Below are 22,655 nucleotides of genomic sequence, written 5' to 3' on the forward strand. Positions count from 1 at the left end.
CCTGAGAATTATATTGATTTAAAGCATCTGAACCTAATTTTCAAGCACGTGTGTTGCTTCTTAAAACATAAACATTAATTAACTGCTGTGACGCAAATAATTTATATGTTTTATTATTTTAGACTTTGACGTAATGCCGCAATTTTCCACCAGGAAGATATAATGACAACCCATCAGAAAGGAATTAAAATAACAACCTATGCTTAAACCAATCCATGTATCTTACAGAAAAGTTTCCTTCGATTGTATTTTAATGTGCAGCCAGATATTGTATGTTAAATAATGGATAATACAAATAATAGGTATTCTGTCACGGATGGTTTTCTCACTTCCTTTCTCAAACTGTGATTTAACCGTAAATTGTAAGTGGTTAATATCTAACGGTAGTGACAACAACTTATTTTGGTTCCGCTTTCAAAACGATTAAATCTTTAAACTGCAAGGTGATCATGGATATTTATGTGAAATCAGCGACCAAGCAGCGTGGAAGCCTAATGCGGCGTGAAAGCAGCATCAAAACAGTCTATCAGCATGTCGACATTAAATCAACGACCTATCAATCAGCAACCTGGCAGTCTAACTTTGGTCGCGAATAGCTGAGTTTTTGCATTTCGAAAAAGAGATTCGTTTAAATAACCATAACAACGACTTTGCGTACATTGGTTCCCTCTGTCTTGACTATCATATAGTCTCTAGAACTTCTTAAAATGCTATTTATTAGTGTGCAAGAAAAACGATATAGTTTCATTGAAATAGAGTTAATAGACAAATATGATCAGCAGAGCCCAATAAATCGACAAACGAGAAATGGCAGCATGTGTGTCCTCTCCCAAACATTGACAGACGTTGGTGTTATTTGGAATTGTGTTATTTGTCATTGTGTGCTTGTTATTTTTATTAATAAATTACTCGTGCTTTGTTCCAAATACTACGAAATTTATCATATTGACTTTCTCGTTATTTATAATAAGCATTGATTAATCGTTTGTTTAACACGTTTGAATGCCATACATGATATACACTCTGCATGAAAAAGCGAATTGCAATAACTTAAATAAGAAGTGCTACTACCATTTATTCCATTGTCGCATATAAATAGGATTCGGTAAAAATCACTCACAAATGACATTTCAATTAACGTGTTCTAGGAAATTATTCATACAAATGTCCTAACATAATCGCGAACATTAAGATCGCACGTCGATTCAACTCAATACGTAAACTTGTTTATTTTGATTCGCTCAGTCAGACAAAGCAGCACCCAAAACGTCACTTCCGTGGTAAAGTGAAATATTGGAAACATACCATGAATATTGTATATATATCATGTCAAACAAGTAATTTTTGAAAGTAAAATGGTCATTAAGATCATACGGGGCTAATACATAGGAACATATAGAAGTTGTAGATGATGTTAGATACATTGATATAAATAATGTCCTTCATATGTTAAAATCTGTCAAAACTCTCTACGATTAAGTTTTAAAAGAGTTTTGATATCTGATGTCGATGTTCAGTGAAGGCACACTTGATGATAGAGCAATATTTGCCGCGTTTGAGTCGCTCGTATGACCGCTTTGATGTTAAGCTCCGAAATGTATGATGTTTATAAATGTGTAAAATCGACAATGTGCAGACTAGATTTTGCAAACAGATATTGGGGGAAATTCCTCCAAGCTTTCAATGCAGCTGTCTGGCTGTAAACTAGAAAGATTTTTTCAGTTATCATACGTTAAAATATTAATTGAATTACTGATTTAAATCATAAACTAGAAAGATTCATTCAGTTATCATACGTTAAAATATTAATTGAATTACTGATTTAAATAATAAACTTTTTCAACGATTGTTAAAACTCGTGTTGCCCATATCCAATGAAAACGAATAGGAATGGAAATGTATTGTTTTGTATTAATTCTGTCCTTAACACGCGTTTGATGAAATGATTAAGGGTACAGGATATGTGCGTCAACTTAAATTTAACAAATGAATCCAATTTATATTATCATAAATTGTTTAATTGCTAACTATATCAAGAAAGTGTAACGAATTGCAAACAAAACATCCATCAAAATTTTAATTGTGTTCGCAAATCCTAGAAATAGAAAGTTAGATAGTATTGTACTCCTTGTTTTAATCTTGAAAGCATTCTGTTCGAATAAAATACCAATGAAACTGATTATCTTATCCTCAAATGTCAAAAAGTTTCAGCAATAAACAAAATAGCCTAGAAATAGTTCACAAGGAATACTTTAAGGTGAAGAACTATTAACAATTCTATATTTATTAAAATGATTGTTTTGTTGCAAATGCTGAAATATTACGTTGTTTGTTTACTTTTGTAAAATTTAACTGTACACATTGAGTTTGTGAATATATATTTACTATTGGTAATGATCGATGAGTATTGTAAATGCAACAATAACCATGGATTTCTAAGGGAAAAATAATAAGGATAAGGGGGTTATCTTCCAATATCAATCTAATTGAATTTCAACTGGTTCATATGCGCCTATATCAATTCGAAGTGATTATATTAACATGTTTAATTGTCTAATATGAAATAATGTATTATAACAGCTGTCACGTAATCTTAAATTGTTTTATGATTGAATTTCATAATCAGATTTGATATTGAAATTCAGATGTTGAATATTTAATTATATAATGTAACCAAAGGCCACAGACCCTCATTTAAATTTGCAATATCCAACACGTTTGTTCCGACTTGAAATGATGCTTCGCTAAGCTATGATACGCATTGAGAAATACCGCGCGGTCGCAACATAGAAGTAACGACCTACTTTATGACTAACCGAATTGTTGACAGACAAACGTCTGGGCTGCTGATTGCATTTTTTTATAAATCATGTTTATATTATAACACATAATTTATGCTGCGGTCTACGGAGTCGCCGCAATTGATTTACCTTTCATGTGTCATAACATCTACCTTATAAAATTTCCCTGAATGTATACCGAGGAATCTTGAGTCGTTCTGCATTACATTTTGACTAGGGCTATTTAAAAGTGTAGTAAAGAAGATAAGTTGACTTTTGTTGATTGGTGCTTAATTTGGTTATTATTCATGAGGTAAGACTAAACAATGAAACATGTTTGCGTGAGCTCCGAATAATCGAATTCGGAGCTGCACATTTAGAGCTGTTGGCTGGTTAATGAATATGTAAACTAAAAAGAGCAACCTCAAGCTGTGCAACAATAAACGCACCATCAGACTCATCTGTAATCCAAGCAAATTCATGCTACGCACCATCTTCAATCAAATCAAAAAGGCAGGCTGGTCGAAGAGCAGGCTTGATTCAGTGCAAAACATGTAAGCACTCATTGAGAACGCCAGCAGCGCATAACTCCTCAATGAACAGAAAGGGAACATCGTCAGGAAATCGGGCGTTGGTCAGGTATGTCTGCTCTTCACCGTCATGTTGAACTTAATCCTTAAAAAGATAATACGAGAGACTCTAAAAGACCACCTAACCTCTATCTTTATAGGTGGAAGACCCATAACTTTAGATTTGCTGATGGCATTGACATCATGGAGGGACAGTAACACATAGAAACAAAGATTACACCTGACATTACCGCCTTAAAAATGTAATTTTAAATTATCGAGGCTTTTTACGGGTTTGATTGAGTTTTACACTTTGACCTGTTAAATTGGATTATCGAAAATATTAATATAAAATAGAAAACTCAAAGCACAGACACAAAAAAACACAGTTATATTCCTTAAGATCCTTAGTTTATCATTTTTAAAATAATAATGTACGTACATATATTTCATATATAAAATAACGACTAATAATGCAATATCATTCTTTAACTCTAATAATTACACATATAAATTACGTTTATAGTTGTATAAATAATTCATATAAATATGTGTTTGTTTTTGCAAACAAATACATATTGAAATCTGATATATGAGGAATACAAGTTCGTGTATTATTTATTATTTAAGTCATTCCGTATGTATCTCCCATGACTCTATTGTTCGTATACATTGCATGTACCTATAGTTAGTATCATATCATTCATATGTATGGATTTGCATCTTATAATTCATCGTTTTTCATCAATGCCAAATAAATCACTCATCGATAACATTTCAATTATCATAAGCTAGATTGCTCTAGGTATAACTTTCAGAGGAAGAGCCTTATTTGTATCGACATTGCAATCCGTTACTATTAATCACCAAAAGCATAATACACTCGATTCGATATTTATTTTTAGGACTGCTTCATACGCAGAGGGGGGGGGGGATGGAAACCATACACAGAAGCTGTATAACTCCAATTGTACACATATATGGCGCCTGCTTTCTCGTATCGTTTAGACATGTTGGTTTCTTGACACAATGTGAAAACATGTCAAACTGTTCGTATCTGCGCCTATTTTGTCATTCTGACGGGTGCATTTGTTAATCGTCCATGTTTTTGTGTTTGCGGGATTAACGATCACCACAAGAACGTCCAACATACCCGCCCAAAACGACGAAAAGGGCAAAATAAACTATACATAGATCAAATTGGCGCCTTTTTATGGTGGGTGTATTTGTCGTCCTTCGTGTTGGCGTGTTGGCTGGTTTGAAAGACAACAACAAACTATAAAGACACATATACACGCACGTACAAGCAATAAAAAGAATAAATGGCATAAATAACATGACTTGTTGTTTGCGTATTTGAGGTTTTAAAACTCAAAAAAACGATAACGAGATAGAACAACAAATATATTCGCCAGAACGACGAAACGGATGGCACGTGTCATAAATGTCGTATTGTCACCATTTGTGTCGTTCAGGCGGACATATTGGGCGTTCTTTTGTGTTTATATGTTGGCGAGCGTCTTTAAACCCGCGAACATGTCTCACCAGTATGGCGAAAATCTTACAATCTGCACCTTATTCTCGAAAAAGTATACAACTAAACAAACACTGTTATAAACCACTTGTAAAAGTAAGCATTACTTTGATGAGAAAGTGTAGCATTATAAAAAATCTGTACAAACACGGTTATAATATAGCAAGCATGTATTGTATACCTTATACATCTGATAACAAATATAAACATATCTTATTGTATTGCAATGTCAAAGATTAATGGATATCTAAACTGAATTCTGTATCGTACATAAGTTAATCAAAACAAAAAAATGATTCTCAAATGACATATTAATTTTATTAAACATTCTCGTGTAGCTTTGTCTGCTTGTGCTTTATGACAATAAAATAACACATAAGATTTATACAGCATAGTGATCAAACAATCACAGAGTTTTAGAACCAAGAAAATAAATTCCGAAATACTCCACAGAATCCAATATGCACTTGCGTCATTGTGATATTATAAACAGCTGTATTGTTTGAAGGCACATAAAACTTTCGCTAACATACTTAAACATCATGGAAGCGTTGTCTGCCAAGTTTGTTTACCAATTACCACTCTTTTCAGTTTTCTCCTGAGACAATCCCCTAAACATATTTTAAAAACCATTGAACTTACAAAAACTCCTGACACTTGCAAAACAATTATGACTGTTTAATGGTTATGCGTGTAGGTTTTTATTTTCAAAACTTTTTCTTCAAATATATCACTATTTGAGTCATGTTCCGTAATGAAATCGATTTATCTTGTGATTTTATAGCGTGCAACACAAATCGTAAAGATATAAACACATATAATATACTTACAAAATGCGATTTTTTTCTGGAAAACGACCGAAATTACATATTGATATTCTAGATGAAACACAAATAATTATCACACTAGCAATTTTGTGTAGTATGTGTGATTACTATTTTATTGTGATTAATAGAATATAGACATCCAATGTCCGCTTAAAGTGGCAAAATAATATAACTGAAGTTATTGTAACAAAATCAAGTATTACATTTGTTGCATTTAGTGTAATGATATGATGTTTTGTTTAAAACTTATATGGTTTTAATTCATTGGCAATTTACCAAAATGTAATCAAGCAACACAGCATTCCAATTTTCTGGCGATCAACTATTAGTAAATATATATTTAGGTACCAGTATATAGTTAACTGTATGTAACACAAAGCAGTTATCCTCCCAACCCTTAGACCATCTTCTTTTCCACCATTTTACTTATTTGGATGCAACGAGATTTCTTTTCTGAATGCATTACGAAAACATATTTATAGTTAACGTTAGCGTGGATAACATGACAAAATAATATGAGCTCAATATTTCATTCAGAAAAATCTCGAAAGCATTTGTTAACTGTAAAAAGCGGAAGTTTAGACTTTCACTCATCACCTCTTTGTAGTTCACGCTAACCACATCACATCGCAATTTGACGACCGTAGACTCGATCATCTCGGGATTCCATTAGTATCTTCAGTGTTGATTATTAATTTTGCTAATATTTCAAAGCGTATTTAATTAATGCAAAATACAAACAAGGAACACACAACAACAAATCGGTCTCAGCATTTCTGAAAATGAATAACTCGCCTTGTGGCATACGAAAACGCGTATAAAAACGGCTTGCATAGTTTCTAGCGATATTTGAGTACCAAATGGAGGAGTTGGTTGTAAAACTGGTTCAAGATGAAATTCATTTTCTACATTTTTCGGAACATGTTAAACGAAAGTGTAAGACATTTCGATAGTTTTAGTCTTGTAAAATCGGCACTGAACGATCGGTCAGATCAGAGTCGACCTAGCATTTCTACGAGTTCGAGAAGTGTTTTCTTGTAGTTTATGTTGGCAAGTAGCAGTTTTTTCGCCACGAGGCAACCTTTCCCAACAAAATGGTACATAGTTTACGAAAATCGACAGCCATTTAGGCAATTAATGGCTTAAAATTTTGATGTAGGTAATTTTCATGTGTCAAGAGATACCTACCTTGTATATATATAGTATATCAGAATTACTTTTTTGTCAAAATGATGAAAAATTTAGTTTTTTGACATATTGATAGTGTTTAAGTGACTTGGCCACGCGCCCAATACCTGTGACTCGAAATAAACAAATATTTCGCCCAATATTTCGAAACAAAAGATTACACATACACAATAAATGTTTTTTTTATAACAATAGCCAAAATGTGAACGCTAGACGTGGTCTGTTAACATAGATTTTACCAGATACAACAATGCTCATTTTTGTGGGACAAGATATTCAACACATGTTCATGCACCATTTTGTTCGTTTGTTCGTTTATTTATAAATATATATCGTTTCGGGAATTTAGAATGGAATATATTGTGCGACATTAAATAAATTTAAACGAGCATCTTGTATCTCGTTAAAACTAGGTTACCATACCACATCTAGCGTAGAAATTGTGGATATTGCTATAAAGAAATATTCGTTGATTTTCAGAGTTTACGTTACTTAAAAAAATGTAATACGTGTCGCAATACTTGTCGCGCACTGCTGTTTATACTAATTGAATTTTAGTTATTTGCTATTGCTAAGCATGTATGCATACTTGTAAAACAGTACTTGGACAAGTAACTCTATAAAAACAATAATAAAACACTTAAATTATTACATTTCACGTGGTAAAGTGTAAAATGATCAAGTATAAGTTCATGAAATACAGTGCTTGTGTGCAGAATGACAGTGAATGAAAATCCGATCATTTTACTCTTGGCAGAGTGAAATAATAACTAAAGGTTCGATTATTTCTATCTTGAGTGATGGGATATGTTGATTATATATTGAGCTGAGACTTTGATGACCTTTATGGCGCATAATTAAACAAATGTGTTACTTGCAACACGTTTAAAAGTAAAACACTATTAATGCCATGCCAAATCAATTATTAATGACTTTTAATCAGGGGCACATAAAAAGGGAAAGTATATTGCACACGGCTTAGAGCTCAATGTCTATATATATTGCGGCACACCCAAGGCGACAGAAGCCCACACTGATGAACAGATTGACCAGATGTACTAGATTTAAGCTATTGGTGATGCAAGTCCCAGGGCACTCATCCGATCTAAGTGTTATATATGTTACACGTTCATAAGAATGCAGCGATAACAAATCTGTGAAACATGTGATTTTGAGATATTGCTTCTGGTGTAAACACTGACCGGGAGACCTTTGGACTTAAAACAGAAGTGAGTTCTCATCATAGGACTGATGAAAATGCTGGGAATGTGATATACATGATTCAGTAAATTATTTCGCGATGTAAAAACCTGATTTTTCGCAAAATTTAACAATACTAAAATACTAAGTATAATACACTTATACTACTAATAAAACAAAACAAATACAGATACTAATAATACAATTTACACTAGTATAATCGAACAATTTGTTTATTCTTGTACTCTATGTCATGACCTGTTAAACGACACACAGTCAATACAAAGTTCTTAATAAATACAGGTCATTATTTTGTAGTTTTGACTTATTGTTTAGATTCTCTTTAAAATATACACTGTTTCTTATTGTTCAGACGATGCGTTCCATTAAGCCAAGAGATCGCATGTTTAATAGTTTTAACACTCAACTAATCTAGAAACGATTGTTTCCGCAATTCCGACATTATCTGGAGAGAAAACCTGGGTATAATTAACATCGGTATTGTTTAGAGGTACATAAAATTACTTCTAACGCACTAAACCATCGTTGAAGTGTTTGCTTCTAAGACATTAACAGTTTTACTGCAGTATATTTATGAATCAACCTGCTAAACAGTGTTTCATTGCCATTGTAATTCGAGAAGTACGTGGTGTGATAGTTACACAACACAATATGTGTTAAGATAAAAATTATTCACTCAATGTTTGCTTGAAAACTGAAGCATAAACTTTACAAATGTGCAAACTATATTCGAAATAATCCTCACAATTCCATTTGTTAGCGATTATCCTAACAATGCTTTCATAATCTACAATGTACTTAAACAGCATGTTCCAGTTTCTTCTTAATCTGTAAATATTCTTCATAAACCACTATATAATCTGCAGTTCTCTTTTTCAGTTGAAACTGTCAATTACATATTGTTTTGTTTGACTGCATGGAGTTTATAGATATATACGGCGTATAGTTTGCAATAGTGTTAGTATCCCAATCATGTTGTTAACTGTCTTGATAGCGTATGCATTTTAGTTTCCCGATGAATAAAATGATAAGTTAATATTTTTCCATTTTCCCACTTCCACTTCCCTGATATCGACCTAATATTATGTTGTGTACGGTCGATCGGCGTTTATATCAATCATTTTTAGCAGGACACAATTGACACGGCACAACTATTAAGTAATCTTTTTTGGTCAACACGAATATACGTCTACATATTAACATTGTGTTATTTATTAAAATTACAAGCGATCTGGTAGATTTGAGTCATGCAATTTAAATTGCGAGTAACAGGCAAAATTGATATTTACAAAAAGTTCAAAAGCATTTTTTTTACTGATTCCCGAAAACATGTAGCTTTGTATTTAGGAATGCTGTCCCAGAATATCGTAGACGAATGACATAGATATATTTTGGTCGAATGCTGATTACAAATGTTTGATTGTATTTAAACCATTTTCATTTGAATCATTCATTATTACTCATATGAACGTAAAATACTCGCGCATTACAAATAATAGGTATGTGGCTATGACGGACCGGTTCATTTAAAATTAATTCAGTATATGCACGATTGTTTTTGTATGTTATTTTGCTTCTACTGGTTGACTGGGTTAATCGAAAATGCACTTTATTTTCAGTGACTACTTACAAGATTGATACAGTTCGAACAACAGGGTGAAACACTACTGAACATTTATCCATAATCATGCTTTTTAAATTAAGCATATGACGTTTTTAGCGTTTATAATGTCTAGTGACGTTTACTTGCGCAGGTTGAACGGTAGAGATATAGCATGCAAAGTTAAGTTCTACTTCTTAAATTTCGTTGAAATATTTATTATAATTCACAATTTGTGTATTCAATAAAGATTGTGTTTATATGAGCTTATTATGTAGCTGATATCTGAATTTTCCCGGGTCATCCCTCCTAAATAATTATATTGTTCAGTCAAACAGTAAACGGTTGTTGAGCGATTGGCTTGTATTTTATATTTTACATTATTAATAAGACAAATCACACGCCGTTTTGTTATAAGCATTACCCTAAATGAATTTAAATATTATGTCATATAAATTTATTCACAGAGAATGTATTTTACATTAGGAGTTGTTAAATAACAACAGCTTTGTAAATTAGCAAAGTTAACAAAATGCCACGTAATGAATTAATCAAAATTACAATATAACATAGATAGTTAGATAACTTCAGATATGTTTAACAAATAACTATGTCAGTGTATGCAGTTTGACCGAATTAAGAGAGAAGCCTTTGACTTATACTCAATCTCTTTTATGTAAATAGATAGCGGGCTGCTGATAAATGCCCAGGTTTAAACTACAGTGTATAAATTTTATACCAATTGTAGTAGATTGATAATACACGTGCTTTCATAGACTTTCGCAATAAGTTCAGTACACAGTTGAACATAATAAAATTGAATTTCGAAAAATAGTAATGTAAAAGCTATGCACAATTTAGTTACAAGAAGTCTTATCATAATCAGTCCTAAATGGAGTATTTAACATATATATGTGAAGAGACGGAGATAAGAGGCCGATGCCAAGATGTCAATACACAGAAGCTTGACAAGGCAACAATTTATACTTAAGATCTACAACTTCAAGAAAATAAGATAACATTTATAATGTTCACGAATAATTTGAATGCGATTGCACGAGTATTATTCATTTTTCGCAGGTGATAAACAATTCCGACTCTTAAAGGGATCAATAAACAAGCATTAGGGGGGAGGAGAATTTAAAAGTTCATAGAGAAGCTTCAGATTGTGTTTGTTCTTCTATTATTTGAGATTGAATGTTCTTTTGAATGTATACATTTTGCAATAATCAAACGAGTTCAACCAGCTTTTATTCTTGTTAAATCCTGTTGTATCTTTTCAAGTAAAATTTGTTCTTGGGAAATAATATTATCTTAGACAACATTGAAATATTCAAGAAATGGCCTGCTAACACTTGTATGGATAGTAGGACCGTACTTTCAATCGAGTCTGACATTATAAGATTATAAGATCTCATTATGTTGATTCTTTGGTAAGCCTTTGTTTAAATTGAAACGATATGGCCTTGCCATAATCATCATTAATTGAGCTTTAATTAAGGTAGATAGGCGTATAGATTGGCAGAATACACGCTCTTGATTTCTAATGATTAATCTTAACTAACCACGTTTATGTTCATGAATTTCTCTTTACCACACAACAGTTGATATGGGTAGAAGCATCAGTAAGAACAATCGACGATTAAGTATGGCGCAGTATCATCTGTAAAAAAGTGAATGGGGTAATGAATCCCATACGTAGGTCATTAATTTATTTGTAATGGATCGGATATGAAACCAGGGATTAAAATCCTCTTGTTTATGTTGTTTAGATAGTCAGATAGGAGATAACAAGATGAAGATAAAACTTGCCTGATATGCTTCGAAAACGAAGTATCATGAATTAAATTACCGTGCCATACTCTATAAAAATCATTCGAACGTATACAAAACTGCTCTATAATCTTGCATATAAGAAATATTTAAATTTACGTGCGTTGTCTCGGATACAGCTACAGTAGATTTTGATTGATATTTTTTTAGAACTTTAACTTGTAAACTCATGATGTCATTGTGAATTCGAGAAGGCAAATAATTTAAAGAATAATTCTCAGGTTTCTCGAAATATATTGCTATAAATATATGAAGTTTCTTGCAACGTGTTATTAATTACATTCAAGCTTTTTATTTTCATTCTTGGTATGGCCATGCACTCTATTTACACAATTATTTAGTGTTTATAATAATTAAGACTCATTCATATACGATATCGTACTACTAATTTTCAATTTGCGGACAATATTGCTATTTTTGTGGAATCCCCAAAAGATTTATTAACCAAAAAAGTACCTCTTCCATTCGAACTGTAATACACGAGAAATTGCAGTTTATACGAACAGAACAATAAAGGTGTTCCGACAACGTAGACGCTTGTTGCACGATAACCACTGGCTCCAAAAGGCAAGGACTTCATAATTTAATTATACTCTTTTCAAAGACACATTTTGCTATGAAACTTTCCTAGCAGTCTGCAAATGTTTTAGACTGATACTATCGGTACATCAACTCAGATTGCAAACTGGTAAACATAGGAATGCAAACGATATAAAAATGCTTGGTCTGTTTTCTAAGTCACTACATACTTAAGACCAATATCATTTTATTAGTCCATGTTTCGACGAGTTGTGCACACTTATACCAGAATATTATGGACTTATGCCGTCGATGTTTAATGTTTTGAATTGCTTTGAAATGATAATAGGGCAGCATTAGAGGTGGCTATTTTATTAAATACACATTAAATAAAAGGACTCTTACTTAAATAATCTCATAAAATAGCTAAAAACAAATAGCAGTTCATCATCAGCAATAAAGAATCGGATGAAGAATGTATATTTGAAACCCCGATTACTCATAATTCAAATACAACGAATAAATTATACATTTAATATCAACATTTAAATCAATTATTCCAATGTATGTTTCATAAACGATCAGGATAATTATATCATTAATCTATTCATATTTTTCTAATAACGCGAATTCATTTTTATGTTTTATTAGTTTCTACCTTGGTGACAATGTGTATTGTGCGAGTCATATTAAAGCATACGTTATGTAGGTACTGTGTTGTTGATATAAAAATAGGTCAACATGATCGGTATGATGGAACATAACGTCCTCGACGTTTCCAGTATAAAGGTCAATGCCTCAAATAGAGGAACATTTATTTTCATTATACTGTATGTAATATTAAAGTATCCAACAGTCAGGTTTTTTTATCAAAGTACGAACACAATTAATTGGTACTAATTGCTGTATGTTAACGTTTTAATTTTCCTTTTTAAAGTGTACATTTTTGTTACCTATGCTCATTAAATTTATACCATAATTCAAACAAGTCGTGTTAATGGTCATGCATGTGAATTCTGAAAAATAGGTAATTGCGTGCGAATCAAATCCATTGCGATGAAAAGTTAAGGTCATTATTCAATGGCTCGCATGATTAAAATATATATAGTTTATGAACAGATGAGATCAGCATAGCTTAGTTCATATTGTTAGCAATATCTTATTACACAAATGTGTTTCGCAAGGCTTGTTCTTCTAAAGAACAACACTGTTATTAATTTAGATGATCCCATTTATCGAGAATTGCGTAATAGTCAATAATATTATCATTACTGTGATTTGCTAAAATAGTTATGTAGAAACGCTTGTAGAAAAGTACTTATGAATTTGATGTACATGTATTTCATGTTTTGTTCTTACAATTTGTAATTACTTTGACGACTACAAATGGGATGGGTTGTTAAATATGACTGCAATAGTATTTTTGATTTCATGTTTAATGACAATTTTATTAAGATAACGAGGTTTGTATGTATGTATTGCAAGAAATGGCTGCGAATACTTTGGAATTATGACTGGGAGAAGTCAGAATATTTAGAAATTAAGCATGTAGTATTATTACTAGTATATATAAAAACAAACAAGATGAGTAGATGCATGTAGATACACTGACAGATTTGTACCATTATCAGTAATGCTTACATTGAAATGGAAAAAAATCCCAATGATAGCACGCTTTGTGTATAAATATCGAATATTTACTTAAAACCTATATAGAAACCAGACTGTGGTTACATGCAATTTAACCGAACATTTTTATATCATGTGATGAAATATTCACATCGATGCAAGTGATAAACATTTTAAACCAGAGCAAACACACTGGGTTACGATTTAAAAACTGTAATGCTGGTATTTTATCAGGAGATCATTTCGTTCCATTTTACCATACAATGGACTAAACTATGCATTAAATAGCTCTTTAGATAATCCGTTTCATTATGTGATTGAATAGTGTTCATATAGTTTAACTGTAGTTTGACATTTGTTTGGTTTAACCACGATCTAAACAGTCATCGTTTTTTAATGGCATGCGTCTCTACGTGATCTTCTTGTGCAATATTAAATTCATACTATGCATAGTCGTGTCCAATTTGTTAAAAATATCAAACCGGCATTTGTACTATATTTTACTTATTTGAAAATAAAGATAAACTAAATATTATTAGAATATAACAGTTATCCGACAATATAAATAATACTTTATCCCTAACAATCTAATAAAATAAAATAAAAATCTTACAAACTATAGAGAACGTGGTGTGTTTTGTGTGATGGTGTCTGGCATTTCGAATTTATTTGGCACAGTTGTTGCACGCCTTGCTGTTAATTACAGATAATTTCTTTCAAAAGCAATCTGCCAAAGTTCTCATATAGACGTTCATTTAACTAGCACATTTATTGGCAGAGTATACACAACATTCTTAACACATCATAGTATTATCACAATACATCTCAAATACAGAAAAAATATGTAAAACGTTTTCACCAGTAATGTGGCGACATATTACAGTGACATATGAGCACTACTTTATTAATACTGAAACCAATTTTTAAGCAAACTATATTGAACATTTAGATCAATTGTGCACTCTAAAACTAATTCAATACTTGCTGAAAAGACTCGTCTTATTTTAAGAACATACCGTGTAAATAACATTCATTGGATCGAAGACAACGTTTAAATCGACAGATAACTGGTATAAGTTGTCTAATATTATCTCCTCAAGACTTGTAAAGCATTATACAAAGTGGAGAAACGAATAACATGTGGCTAAAATGTTTAGTGCAACTTAGACGATTGCTTTCGTCTAGGAAAATATGTATTCTCCATTGCATCCATAAACTTGAAAAATTAGGTTATTCCAATATTGTATGTGATCAAAAAAACAATCGAATAGTGCTTATATACATAGCAAAAGGCTTTGCTGTAATGTAAATTTAGAACATGTTGTAAGGTCAGCTTGTGAGATTTGCTATCAAATCATCAAATTAAGCTTCACTTTTACTTGGAATAATACTTACTCGCAGGAAATTGTAATATTTCATTGAATATAATCGGGATTATCACATCTGTTTTTTATTGCGTCATGTCATGCCCACAACAATAGTTCTCATATATATGTATATAAACTACTTTGTGACTATCACGTATTAATACTTAAAATTTACGATTAAAACAAAACAATTTACTTACCAAGAAGGGAAACGGTTTTCCTTTTAGTGTTGACGTGTTTACCTTGAAATTGCATTTAACTGTCAGACATATTTCTCACAGATACACCAGTGAATTATATTAACTTAAAGCACATGGACATACGTTTCAAGCACGTGCGTTGCTTTTTAACACATAACGATTAATTTACTGCTGTGGCGCACATTATTTATATGCTATATTGTTTTAGACTTTGACGCATGTCCGCAATTTTCAATCAGGAAGATCTAATTATCAACCATTATTTAAAAAGGTATTAAAAAAACAACCAATGCTTAAACCAAACCATGTTACTTACATAAAAGTTTACTTCGATTGTTTTTTAATTAACAACAAGATCTTTTAGGCATAATTAATGGATAATACAAATAATAGGATTTCTGTCACGGATGGTTTTCTCACTTCCCTTTTCAAACTGTGATTGAACCGTAAATTGTAAGTGGGTAATATCTAACGGTTGTGACCACAGCTTATTTTACTTTCGCTTTCAAAACAATTAATTTTAAGGCTTTTTATTGCAAAGTGGTCATTAATATGTATGTAAAATCAGCGACCCAGCAGCGTGGCAGCCTCTTGCGGCGTGAAATCAGCGGCCTTAACTCTAGCAACCGAATTTACGGGCAAAACATTCTATAAACATGTCGGCATGCAATCAACGAAGTATCAATTGGCAACCTGGCAGTCCAGCTTTGGTGGCGTGACGTTAGCAGACAATAATTCAAAAAATGACGAAAATAAAGAAACCTTAAAAAACTAATATTTGTAAAACAAAAATTCAAACCGTTCATACTGGTATTTTTTTTACAGAACTACGATGGGATTTGCTGTAATATAAAAAATAAAAGAACATACTAACATAAAACAAGTTCGAATTATAGTTTCAGCCGTTCGAAATATTTTTTTTAAACGAGCTTAATTTTCACAAAATCGCAAACAATTACTTTAAAGTGTTATTAAAATTCGATATTATTGGCTTGACTCGTTCAAATTTATAAACTAGAACGAAGAAACATGTTTAGTCATTCCCATCGGCTCCAGAAGCATCAGCCGCACGTGTAACATCAGGCGACTTCAGACTGCTATATTTACTGGAGTTAAAGTGTATGCTTTAATACATGAAAACGTATATTGATAATAATTCGCTTTTGTGGGAATTAAACGCAAAATTCTTAATACAATGCTTTTTATTTGTGCGCGATTTAAGTCCAGCAGCCTTATCGGACGTTAAAGGCAGGTGCAGTTTGAAAAAAAAAACACGAAAATCCATGCCTGCTTGACTGCATGCCACCAGGCTGTTACGCTTCTGGTCTGCTGGCTTCATGCCACCAGGCTTCTTGGCTGCTTGTCTTCTGGCTTCATGCCAACAGGCTGCTTGGCTGCTGGTCTGCTGAATTCATGCCGAAGACTGTTAGGCTGCTGGTCTGCTTAATTCATGCCCAAAGACTGCTAGGCTGCTGGTCTGCTGACTTCATGCCACCAGGCTGCTAGGTTGCTGGTCTGCTTTCTTTATGCCACCAGGCTGATAGACTGCTGGTCTCCTGACTTCATGTCACCAGGCTGCTAGGCTGCTGGTCTGGTGTCTTTATGCCACCAGGCTGATAGACTGCTGGTCTCCCGACTTCATGTCACCAGGCTGCTAGGCTGCTGGTCTTCTTACTTTATTCCACCAAGGCTGCTAGTCTTCTGGTCTGCTGACTTTATGCCACCAGGCTGCTAGGCTGATAGGCTGCTGGTCTGCTTACTTTATTCCACCAGACTGCTAGGACTCAATGCCGCCAGACTGATAGGCTGCTGGTCTGCTGACTTCATGGCGCCTGGCTGCTAGGCTGTTGTTCTGCTGACTCCATGCATCTAGGCTGCTAGACTTCTGTGCTGCTAATTGCACGCCAATAAGCTTCTGACTTCTTAAATACTGATTTTGCGTCGACAGTCTTCCAGACTTTTGGGCCGCTGACTTCCTCACAATTTGAAACAATACACTAGTATATTCACAGAAAATACTGTAAAATCAATAATTATGGAATACATAATACTTTAGCGACAGAATAAAGATAATAAATGAGGATTTTGCTATTTGCTGAATATATTTAACGGTAGTTTATTCTCATTCCCATAAGTCTATATACAGTTTATTGTCTCTGCGAATATGCATCGGAATTTAAACATTTTAAGCTTCTTTAAGCAAAAGAGTTTTAAATAAATCGTTCTGTATTGATAATATTTAATCTTTTTTTTTTCAGAAACGACTTAGTTTTATTCGTTATATTACATATTGGACATTGTTTACGTATTATAGGTTTTCGTTATACTTATTAGCACGTTAACATTTACAGAGGCGCGTGTGTAACGATCTACAATTGTAATCTATAGATACCCATATGAGACTTATTGAATTGGCAATTTTTAGATTTGGATATTGCAGGAAGTACTTGTTTCCTAAATTGCCAAATGGATTGCTTTCAAATCTGCAGCTTGGCGCTAATACGTGTCTCCAGATAAAATTGCTTTTACCGAATACTCATAATTGTATCGTTAAACGACACACATTAGTGACAAATGTGGACAATAAACTTCTTGTTATCCGAATTTAGATGACATTATCCAACGTCTATTAATCCTTGGGGGAAGGTGATTTGTGATGATATATTGCAGCTGCCATAAGTGTCTTTGTTAATATCGGATAATTGAGGATACGAAGATGAAAATGACCTTTCATGACATTTAGTTAAATTTTAAATAGGAAGACCCGTCTGATTTCGGAAATGCATGTAACCTACACTAAATCAAACAATACGATAGCATGTAGTTGTTGTCATTATGGTCTTCCTTTATTTGACTAAAGCTATATGAATAACCACGTTCCTATTAGTTACAATCATTTAAATTTATGTCTGATATTCTGAAAAAAATGATACGGTATAATATGTTCTGATTTCTCCGGTACATATTCAGGGTTCATTGAAAGTCCTCGCGTTGAACGTTTAAATTTTATCATGTTTCTTTTGTTTTAGGCATGAACGTACCGATGAGACAAGAATTAGAAGTCAGAAATGCGATTTCGCTTTTGCATGAAACTGTTCGAGGTCGATCATACATGTAGGTCGAATTACGGTCGGGACTTAGGTCGAGAGTCAGACATATATTTTGACAGCAACTCGGACATGAATGGTGCAAATTCGAAAACGGATGCTGATAGAGAATATACCGACACAATCTGTACAGCCAAATATTGATGTATATACTTTGCCAGAGTGAAAATGCGATTTCTCAAGTACATGACAATGGATTTTCTTTTGCAACTGTATGTAACTGGTGTTTGTTTTCCAATAATTGGCTCTATTTCATTATAATCTTTCATTTATCAAGTTTATATAAATTGACATAGGTTTGCAAAAAATGTTAATGATCACAAATTGGTGTTTATACATTCATACTATTTATACAAATATACAATTATCTATTAAGTATTATAATAAGGAGAACGTCGAAACTACGTTTAGTCAGTCGCTATGATTTAAAGAGCCTTATAAACAGACATGTGCCCAGTGACGTCCATGTAAGTAATATCTCGAAATTGATATGGTTTGCTATGTTCATAGGGTATTTTTATAGTAAAATTTAGTTGTGTTGAACAATATGGCGTTTTAAAAGACTGCATGCGGAATTAATTGTTAATGTTAAAGGGCCACTTAAGAAAATAAATATTCAATTAAAAGCTGTTGCATCGGTGCCTTTTCGACAAGTCGAGTTCAAGAAGGCAATTTAAATTGACTTGTTGACATATTTTCGTAGTTGTGTAAAAAAAGTAATTTACACTGTTGACTTACAAATCTAACATATTTTTAATAGTCTCAACAAATATAACAGCAATACAAAAGTTGAACAAAAAATATTGACTTCAACGGGATTCGAATCTGCGACCTATGGAACCAGAATATGCAACCACTGCGCTACGCAAGTAATTAACACACACTACATTCTTAATTAACGGATTTCGAATGAGGATTTGCCATATATGAACCCATATTTTTAACAGAATTTTAATCAGGAGTGTTATTTCTCTTTAAAAAAACAATGTATGCATTGCTTTTTGAATCCATATATTTATATATATAAATATATATATTTTTGCAAATCGTTGAAAAGTCGATGTTATTAACTTACTTTAGTCTTGATGATATAATTATTCAACACTATTAAACTTTTGCTATTGTTTTTCCCCCATTTGTTTGTTTTTCAGACATTTTCCGTTTATTTTAAATCTTAAACAAAAAATCAAGTATCGATATTTTGTTTATCATACGAAGCTTGTATCAGAATCCATATTACAATCCTATGTGACATGACAAAGCTTAGTTAAAATTATTGTTTTTTTGTATAATATCGTACACAATTAACATAGAACGTTCTTCGGTATTTTAGTAGTTTGTAAGTTATTGCAATACAGAAACATCCACAATGTATCAATAATTGTTTGTCTTATATTCAAAAGCTTAGATTATTGTACATGTTTTGAAATATTTGTTGCCTTTGTTCAATCTGGTAAAAACAAATATAGATGACGTTTGTATATCTCTAGACTTTATTTAATCATATTGTGTATGCTGTGATCTTACACTCAAGATTCAATGCACGACTAAAACTGTATTATGCATTTACAAATAATCGTAATGATTATTTGAAATTATTTTACATCTTATCATAGTTTTAGGTAAAAAATGGTACTTGTGTCAATCACTTAAAAAACGGCACAAATATTCTACGATTATCAAATTCGGCCTTTAATGGGAAAACACGACCTTCTTAGCATTCATGTTTACCGTTGATTCATAAATGATGCAATGCCCAGAAAGTGAAAATATTTTATGAACTATAATTAAATGATAAATACTGAAATAGTTCCGGTTTCATGTCCTATACGTTTTCATCACATTAATTTTGGGAAGTTCACATAGTTCTTCTGGATTTGTTGGATAAAAGTTATTATTAATTGGCAAGTGCAAATTTAATATCGCAGTTGAGTATCAAAAATGCCGCAGTATTAAACCTGCAGTCTGCACTTTCGAAAAGCGAGATCGCGTGGAGTCAGGTGAATTGTACTTCAGACACACGGTTTAATTTGAAAATGTGTATAGCATTTTAATTAATATATAATAAAACACACATATCATGATTTTTTTTTATAAATAAAACAAATATTGGAAATGACTTGCATGTACAAGATTGCGAAACTGAAATGATTATGTAAGTGCAAGTTGTTTACTTTCCTGAATTACAATGATGATGTTTAAAATATTGTATGAGGTTGTAGTTGATAATATATACATTCCGTCCAAATATTCACTGATACCTTTAAGCTAAGATTGAACAGCAAAGAAATCCAGATGTAATGCGCATTTTGTAATCGTTTCTTCTTAAATCTGCAGTACGACTTGAATTGCCATAATGCGATATTTCAATATTATTGAATTATTATAGAGGAGTATTCTACGTAAAAAAAAACTTCGCTTGCCATGCAGATTTCATGTACACATAACGCGTCACTCAAAAAGTTGCAATACAGTGTGTACCAAATTGAATTAGGTTTCCAATTACGGGTTCCTCAAAACTCATTATGTATTTACATAAATATACTGCCATAGCCTTGGTTACTAGAGATATAATTGGTAAATTGAATCCGACCATACATTTACGTAAAAGGCCAGACCGAGCAAGATATCGTTCTCATGTTGGTCACGTCATGTGTTCACGACTCGAAATGACAACGGAAATACGAACATTAAATTACAATAAAACATTCGCAAAAGCTCACATTGTCGTTTTTCAAGTTGATGGAAAAACACATTTACCTAGGATACTGGATATTTAATACTGGTATTCTCTTCTTCCTATAAAAAGTATGAGGCATTCCGATTTTAGAAAATATGATCTATGACTAAATTATAATTTGGGCTAAAAAAAATAAGTGAAGCAAACACGTATTGTGTAGCAAGCAAATTGTAAGTATGTTCTATTACAATTTAATACTTTTCTTAATTTCTTAAGATATAATTTAAGGATAGTTTTCCAACATCCCCCAGATTTGCCATAGACTTTTTAATAATGACGGTATACATTTCTTAAAGTTATTTAAGCATTGGTGTTGCTGTGGAAACTGGATTTATTTTATTTAAAGTATCCATGAAGCATCAACTAGGTACTTGATTCTAATTGCATATAAATGTTTTCTTGTTTACGTTCGACCATAAATCCATGGTTACATCGTTAAAACAGCTAGTAGAGCACATGCATGCCGTTCGAACTGTCAATACTTGTATTCAAAAGGTTTCAACTTTCATAAATATGTTTAGAGCTATTTGAACAACAAATATGCAATTTTAATGTTCCAATGTAGAAAACCGAGGTAATTTGGCTCGCAATCGGTTGTTAAAAGTTTGTTTTTATATTGCAAACCTTTGTTTATGAAAAGTATCAAAATATCAATCTTAATCGTCATTCAACAGTATCTTGCTGAAACGTAAATAAATGTAGGTAAAATTATGTTAAGAGCCTGTAAACAAAACCATATATATGTACGTTGTAGAACACATATCTAAACAAGTACTGTTAGCTCAACGGATGTTGCGTTGGGATTAATATATGTACTTGGCATTATGTATTTACTGAATTGACATTGCTAGTATTATATCTATTGTGTTACCTCTCAATGATAATAATAAAAGGTGCATTGTCTGCAATCTACGTTGATTTCTTTGTAGTTTGTGTGGGAATGATTTATTGCGAGATTGTAAAGAAGACAAAATGTTATCTTGTCACATTACAGCATCATATAAATATATATGAACTTTAGACAATAAAAAACAGCTGCAGCCGTAGATATTTTATTATATGATATGTCTATTCTCCACACGCATCAAATTAACGTCGAATGAAACACTTGTATAAACGTGTTAAAGATTACTTTATCAAATACGTGAATCATGATGAAAAGAAGTTAACATAAACACTTATATACGAATTTTTAAATCAACGTGATCAATAGTTTGATCGTCAATGAACATCGCCTCTGGAATTGTTTGTCGACCGATGTTCTTGAATGCTATTGCCATCTGCAACCAAACATGAAAGGTCATTCGATCGGCGACCTTTGGCGACCTTTTTGCTACAGACCATCAGTAACACACGACGCTTGGTGTTCGTACGTTGTGTTTTATTAGCATCTAAAAGCTAACCTCGTATGCATAATGGTGACGGTCATTTTTTGTCAAAACCAATTAAACGCTGTACGTGTGCTATCATACAGCCCGGTGTTTTAAGTAATATTTATAAGTCTGGACCGTGTTGTTTTCAATTTCGTTATTAATTACGAA

This window comes from Dreissena polymorpha, chromosome 11, assembly GCF_020536995.1.
Source record: "Dreissena polymorpha isolate Duluth1 chromosome 11, UMN_Dpol_1.0, whole genome shotgun sequence".
Lineage (NCBI taxonomy): Eukaryota > Metazoa > Mollusca > Bivalvia > Myida > Dreissenidae > Dreissena > Dreissena polymorpha.